Source organism: Portunus trituberculatus, chromosome 28, assembly GCF_017591435.1.
Source record: "Portunus trituberculatus isolate SZX2019 chromosome 28, ASM1759143v1, whole genome shotgun sequence".
In the NCBI taxonomy this organism is placed as follows: Eukaryota; Metazoa; Arthropoda; class Malacostraca; order Decapoda; family Portunidae; genus Portunus; species Portunus trituberculatus.
The window spans coordinates 3272270-3279769 of record NC_059282.1 but is presented as its reverse complement, the minus strand read 5'-3'; the positions used below and the strand labels follow the sequence as shown (position 1 = coordinate 3279769).

Sequence of the window (7500 nt, the reverse complement as noted above, 5' to 3'; positions counted from 1 at the left end):
GGAGGAGAAGAAGGAGAAGGAGAAGGAGGTGGTGGAGGAGATGAAAGAAAAGTTTTGCCATTTTCTTATTTCGTCATTTTGTGAAGTTTTCTTTTTACTTTCTTTTTATTCTCGTTTGTAATGTTTTCTCTCTCTCTCTCTCTCTCTCTCTCTCTCTCTCTCTCTCTCTCTCTCTCTCTCTCTCTCTCTCTCTCTCTTGTATTCGCTAACTCACATTCGTGTCTCCCTTCTCTCATCTGTCTTAATAAATTGGTTTCTTTTCCTTCCTCACTCTTCACTTCCTCCTATTCTTCCTTTTCCTCCTCTTCGTCCTCCTTCAGCTGCAGTAGCCAATCCTCCTCCTCCTCCTCCTTCTCCTTCAAGAGTCCTCCTTCCTTCCTCACAAACCATTCCTCTTCTTCCTCTTCCAGTTGGTAGTCTTCCCTCCCTACTCTTCCTTCTTTTCCTCCTCTTCTTCCTCCTTCACCTGCAGTAGCCAATCCTCCTCCTTCCTTCCTCACAAACCATTCCTCCTCTTCCTCCTCCAGTTTGTAGTCTTTCCTTAACCTCTCCCCCCTATTGAGTGTTCACCCTTCACCTTCTCCTCCACTACCTCTCCCTCTCTCTTTCTCTCTCTCCTGCGCACTTGGCTACCTCACGCAACAATCTAAGGTCTCTAAGTGTCCTTCGTTCGATCTGTGGCTGGGAATTAAAGCGTTATTTTCCTGCCTCCTATTTATATACCCTCGCCAGGTCTGAGGGTGGGGGAGTTGCCAGGGGTCGCCAGCAGATCGATTCCCCTCTCGCACCCTCCAGCCATTCGTGTGTCTTCCTTCAAAACGCCACAATCGTCTTCTATTGTTCGACTATTTTTCCGGCCATGAGTGGGATTAGCTCTATTGTGTGTGTGTGTGCGTGTGTGTGTGTGTGTGTGTCTGTGTGTGTGTGTGTTTATTTTCAGTTGTTTCATTTTGTTTCGTGATTTTTACAGTTTTTTAACTTATATTTCATTTTTCTTGTTTTTTTGTGGTGTTTTCTGTTTTTTTTCAGCTTTTTTTTCATTTTAGGCTCGATCGAGTTTTGGTGTATCGATGGATTCAATTTTTCTTTTTACTCATATTTGCTTCTTATTTATTTATTTTTTTTTTGTGGTCTTTTGTTTTTTTCATATTTTTTTTTCGTTTTGTGCTGGATCGAGTTTTGATCTATGGTGGATTTATTTTTTTTTTTTCGTATATTTATTTTTTCTCATGGAGGGAATTTCCATTTTTCTATTTTCATTTCTCTATTCCTTTGCCTTTCTCTTGTCACGAAACGTCCACGCACTCACATATATATTCTCTCTCTCTCTCTCTCTCTCTCTCTCTCTCTCTCTCTCTCTCTCTCTCTCTCTCTCTCTCTCTCTCTCTCTCTCTCTCCGTTTTCATATTATTTCTATCATTTCTTTTTTTGTTTTGTTTTTTGTATTCGTTTTTTTCAGGTTTTGTTCTTCTTTGCCATATTTTCGAATCGTCTTATTCAAATATTTGCTGGTTTGTTAATTTTCTCTCTCTCTCTCTCTCTCTCTCTCTCTCTCTCTCTCTCTCTCTCTCTCTCTCTCTCTCTCTCTCCCCCCATAGATAAGGTGGAGGAGGAGTAAGAGGGAAAAAAAACTAGAAAGAGATAGATGGAAGAGGAACAGAAGGATAAGGAAAGAGGAAAAGTCAGGTTTAAACTCTTGATTGAAAAATTCTGCACGTGATTGGAATATGTGGAAGTGATGATCGCCATACGGTGGTGGTAGTAGTGGTGGTGGTGGTGGAGGTGGTGGTGGTTGTAGTTGTAGTTGTGGTGGTGGTGGTGAAGAATGAAAGAACTCGTGTGCCAAGTGGTGATGAAAAATGACGATGGCAGTAATAGTAATAAATGACGTGGATGAAAGCAGCCATGTGGAAAAGTGGAATGTTAAAGTGGATACCCAGGAGAAAAAAAAAAGTGGATGGAGAAAAAAAAAGAAATAAAGAAAACTAAGTAAAGAATGTAGAAATTTATATTAAAAGTGTGTCATTAAAATTTTATTAAGGAGTACAAATGAAAAGGCAGGAAGAAGAAATGAAGAGAAGTGGAGGAGTAAAAGGAATACAGGAGGAAGGAAGAAAGGAAGGGAGGTGGAGGAGTAGAAGAAAGGAGAGAGGGAAGGAAAGAAGGATGAGGATGGAGGTGAGGAAATTGGAGAGAAAATGGGTAGGCATATGGTGGTAATGTGTCAGGGTGATGGAGAGAGAGAGAGAGAGAGAGAGAGAGAGAGAGAGAGAGAGAGAGAGAGAGAGAGAGAGAAGAAGAAGAAAAGAAGGATATTAGATGAGGACGGAAAGAAGACATAGAAAAGGGGAGAAGAATAGGAGAGAAGGGAGAAAAAAGGATAAATAAGAGGAAATGTTTAGGGAATGAAGGGAAGGAAAAAAACGAGATGGAGGGAGGAAGAATGAGAAGAAGGGGAATGCAAGATTGAAGAGAACGATAATGACAGCAGGAAGGATGGAAGAGGGAGAAAGAGAAAGCAGGGAAGATAATAGAGACAGGGAAGAAGGGTTGGAAGATGGAAGAAGAGAGAGAGAGAGAGAGAGAGAGAGAGAGAGAGAGAGAGAGAGAGAGAGGGAGGAGAACAGAAGATATAACTATTTCTCTTGAGTAATTTTACCCTGTCAAGGAATTTCAAAGTTCTTTATTGTGATTGTGTTTTGTAAGTTATTCTTTGAGGGAGACAAAAAAAAAAAAAAAATAGAAAAAAAATTGGTGTTTTCATTATGCACTATTTTTTTTGCGTCTTTCATTTTTTTTTACTTTTGTTTAGTTCTTTTGTAGGTTAAGAAATCAATGTCATGGTTTTGTGTTTCTCGTCTGTTGTTGTCCATGTTCTTTTTTTTTTTTTTTTGAGTTTTGTTTACTAATTATTCCTTGTTTGTTTTTATTGTCTTATTCTAACTTTTTGTTGTCATTTTTCACTCCTATGAGTAATTATTTATTTTATTATTTCTTCCTCCTCCTTATTCTCCTTCTCTTTCTTCATCTTTTCTACTTTTTCTTCGCCTTCTTTCTTCTCTTTCTCTATCTTTCTTCTCCTTCTCCTCCTTTTCCTTCCTCCTCCTCCTCCTCCTCCTCCTCCTCCTCCTCCTCCTCCTCCTCCTCCTCCTCCTCCTCCTCCTATTCTCCTTCTTCTTCTCCATCCTTTCAATATTTTGGCAGTAAACTTCACTGCTTGCATTCCTTCACGCCTCCTCCTCCTCCTCCTCCTCCTCCTCCTCCTCCTCCTCCTCCTCCTCCTCCTCTCTCTCTCTCTCTCTCTCTCTCTCTCTCTCTCTCTCTCTCTCTCTCTCTCTCTCTCTCTCTCTCTCTCTCTCTCTCTCTCTCTCTCTCTCTCTCTCTCTCTCTCTCTCTCTCTCTCTCTGTATTTTGTTTTATTATATATATATTTTACTATTCCGCCCGTCATCGCCATAAATGATCGTAGTGGAATGCATTTTATTTATTTTTCTTGACTGGATTTGCGCATTTTTCTTTTCTATATATATTTTTTTGATGGTGTAAGTGATTATTTAACTTTCCATCTGTTTTTTACGTTATTTCCCCGCCCTTTTTTTTTTCCATCTGCTAGTCTGTGCATCTCTGTATATAACGATTTATTTATTTATATATCGATGCATTTATTTATCTCTCTATCTGTTTGTCTGTCTGTGTTTTTTTTTCTATTTAAGTCTTTCTGTCAATCTATTTACACATATGTCTGTTTGTTCAACTATTCGTCTGTCTGTATAATTTATCTGTATTTTGTAAGTAGGTCGTTTACTGTAACTGTCTGTCTGTCTATCTGTCTGTCTGTTTTTCTATTTAAGTCTTTCTGTCTGTCTGTCTGTTTTTCTATTTACGAGTAAGTCTTTCTTTTCTGTCAGTCTATTTACACGTAAGTCTACCAGCTCAACTATTTGCCTGTCTATGCATATTTTACCTGTATTTTTGTAAGTAGGTCGTTTACTCTATAACGGTCTGTCTGTCTGTCTGTCTGTCTGTCTTTCTGTCTGTTTTTCTATTCATGTCTTTCTGTCAGTCTATTTACACGTATATCTATCAGCTCAACTATTCGTCTGTCGATGCATATTTTACTTCTATATTTGTAAGTAGGTTCTTTCCTCTATAGCTGTGTACTTTTCCAGCGTAATTGTGTGTATGATTACATTGTTATCTATCAAATGCCAGTCCGTGTAATTCAAACCGGCTGACAAAGGCCTTTCAAACCTCACCTTTCCTTTCTGCTTCTTTTGTCACACGTATGTTGGACAATTTAATGGTGCACAACAACACATACATTATAAAACACGCCACGTCTACACAACGTCAATACAAACTGAAGGAAAAAATCATGTTTCAAAGAGAGAGAGAGAGAGAGAGAGAGAGAGAGAGAGAGAGAGATAGAGAGTGAGTGAGAGAGTGAGAGTATTGTTAACATATACCTTTTGTTGCGATATATTCAAATGCTCACGTACCTCACTCCTTCACTAACTTCATTCCTCTTCTTCCTCCTACCCGTCTCCTCCTCCTCCTCTCCCATATTCTCTTCTATCGTCCATACCTCTTCTAGTGTTCCCTCCTTCCCTTTCTTCCCTTCGTCTTTCCCTTTCCTCCTCTCCTTCTTTCTCTCCCATCTTTTCAACTCGTTCATGTTCCTTCTTTCTTTGTATTCCCTCCTTCTGTCCCTACATCCAACTTTTCATATCTCAGTACATGCTACCGCCTTCATTTCTACTCCCTCTATCCATTCTTCTCCGTTTCTCTGCATCTCAATTCAAGCTAAGAGTCTGTAGGAGATATTCTTGGAAAAGCGACAGGAAACAGTTTTTTTTCTCTTTCGTTGGCTGTCCTTTTCTTATGTTCATTTGTCCTGGGAAAAGGAAAAGATTATTTGTCCGACCGACTCGCTGGCTGGCTGGCTGGCTCGCTCTTTGATTTGCTGAATAACCGACGGAGGCTGGCCTACTTACTGACTGACTGACTGACTGGTTGACTGTGCGGGTTATTGGGTGTTCAGACAAGTGGCTTCAAGCTTGAATGATTTGATGGCAGACTTGTTGACTCATTTTATTGGTGTCATCTCGTTTGGTTCTTTGTTTTATTGTGACTCATCTCATCGGCCTGCTGTAGACATCATTCTCTCTCTCTCTCTCTCTCTCTCTCTCTCTCTCTCTCTCTCTCTCTCTCTCTCTCTCTCTCTCTCTCTCTCTCTCTCTCTCTCTCTCTCTCTCTCTCTCTCTCTCTCTCTCTCTCTCTCTCTCTGTGTGTGTGTGTGTGTGTGTGTGTGTGTCTCTCTCTCTCTCTCTCTCTCTCTCTCTCTCTCTCTCTCTCTCTCTCTCTCTCTCTCTCTCTCTCTCTCTCTCTCTCTCAGTCTCTCATCTCTTAAGTTTTTCCTTCACTCAATTGATTTTTTCCTCCCTGCAAAACCTCCTCATCTAACTTCCTATCCGCCCTTCATTCTCCTTTTTCTCGTCCTTTTTATTTTCGTCCTGATCTCTTGGAGGCTGAGAATCACCTTCCGTTGAATTAAGTGGGCGGATCACGGGCTCTGTTTGCAGATGTAAAACTTTTGCAGTTCTCTTAATAGGAAAAGTCTCTCAGTTTTTCTTTCATCCCTGGCTCCCCCGAATCTCTCTCTCTCTCTCTCTCTCTCTCTCTCTCTCTCTCTCTCTCTCTCTCTCTCTCTCTCTCTCTCTCTCTCTCTCTCTCTACGTCCATTTGTCTCAGTGTCCCAGTCTTTGTTTTTATCTCTTTGTCTCTTATCTCATACAATCTTTACCAGTCTTTGTTTATTCTTATTTTTGGCACTTAACTCACACGCGTCTTTTTCCATAATTCATATGAAACTCAAATACAAAGCACGAAATTACGAGCAGCTGCCATCCTAGCAGCTAAAGGAGTAAACTTATTTCCTTTGTTACTTTCATGAATACGCAATAGTATATGAAAAGGCGAACTAGGACATTTCTAGTACAGTGTTGGAAGAATCTTTATATGTCAGGACAAAGGTGGAGAGTGAAGAAGTGAAGATAGGTTAGGGAAGACAGAAAATTTACTGGTGCTGGCATTGACTAGGGAAAAAAAATGATTAAAGTTGAAGTATGAAAATTTGTCGAAGAATTCTTGCCTATATCAAAGAAAAACGTTGTGGGAGGAAAGGAATAAAGATAGGAGAGGTAAGCGTAGAAAGATAAGTGGTGGTAGCGTTTACTTTGAAAATAATAATTGTGTACAGGAGTTGGGGTAAAAAAATAACTGGTAGCAACGGTGAAATTCTGATACAACTGGTGGCAGCGGTGGGATCAGGGCCACTTTTCAGAAAATGGCGTTACGTTGCCTTTTCCGTGTTGTGTGACAGTGTTCCTTTGCAAGGCCGAGGAAGAATCTGTGTTTGCCTTTTCATGTATTGATTGGCGGGTGCTGATCTTACTATCTATGCATCACGAAACGCTCGAAGTGCTTGCCTTTTTCATATATTCATCGTGATGTGCTTGTCTCTTTATTTATTCACCGTGAAGTGCTCATCTTTCCCATGAATTTATTGGATTATATTATCTAGCTTACTCATCATGTCTTTTAACAGCAGCCCACTACCTGGAACCTCAGAAAATACGTGCAGCTTTATTAGAATCATACTTGCATAAAGACACGGCAACTCCTTTGCTTTTTGTGAGTGTGATGAGGGTTGCTCAGACATGCTTACTGTGGAATGTAAATACGTGCTGCTCTGAACACAAATTGATACCGCAAGTTTATGTGCTCGAGTTTCTTAGAAGTAATGAGTCGCGTGGTTACTTTGAACTAGACATGAGAAAAGAAAATACGTAGCGAATAAGGCCACATGAGGTCGATGAGGTGAAATCTTCGAGACAGAAATAGAAGTAGACTAAAAATACGAGTGACGCGCAAGGAAAAATGATCACACACACACACACACACACACACACACACACACACACACACACACACACACACACACACACACACACACACACGTTGTTTCGTTGTTATCGCTAATAAAGACAAATTTGCACGTAATTGAGCACGGACGTAACACTATTTCTCTTGTTCATAAAAACAGGTCACGCAAACACATTGTAACACACAACGCAGCGACACATCAACACCCACGCCCTCACGCTTTTATTATTAATTACTCTCTGCCTTGACGCACGTACCTTTTCCCTCTGTATCTGATCTTCTCTCTCTCTCTCTCTCTCTCTCTCTCTCTCTCTCTCTCTCTCTCTCTCTCTCTCTCTATAAAGATACATAGTTTGACATTTACTTTCAGTCCAAAATCCTCTGATAATAGGAATGAATAAAAAAAAATAGTAATGGTAAATGTTGTATTGATCTATTGCATGTGCTAAACGACCAACTCTCTCTCACACACACACACACACACACACACACACACACACACACACACACACACACACACACACACACACACACACACACACACACACACACACA

The 7500-nt window shown here is 40.3% G+C and overlaps 1 protein-coding gene and 1 long non-coding RNA gene across 2 annotated transcripts in view; both read right to left on the bottom strand.

Annotated features, from left to right (window-relative positions):
- The window catches only part of LOC123510328 (inactive dipeptidyl peptidase 10-like), a 195000-nt gene that overhangs the window by 39231 nt on the left and 148269 nt on the right, over positions 1-7500 (bottom strand).
- The window catches only part of LOC123510330, a 28202-nt gene that overhangs the window by 1697 nt on the left and 19005 nt on the right, over positions 1-7500 (bottom strand). The gene's annotated exons all lie outside the window — the stretch shown is intronic.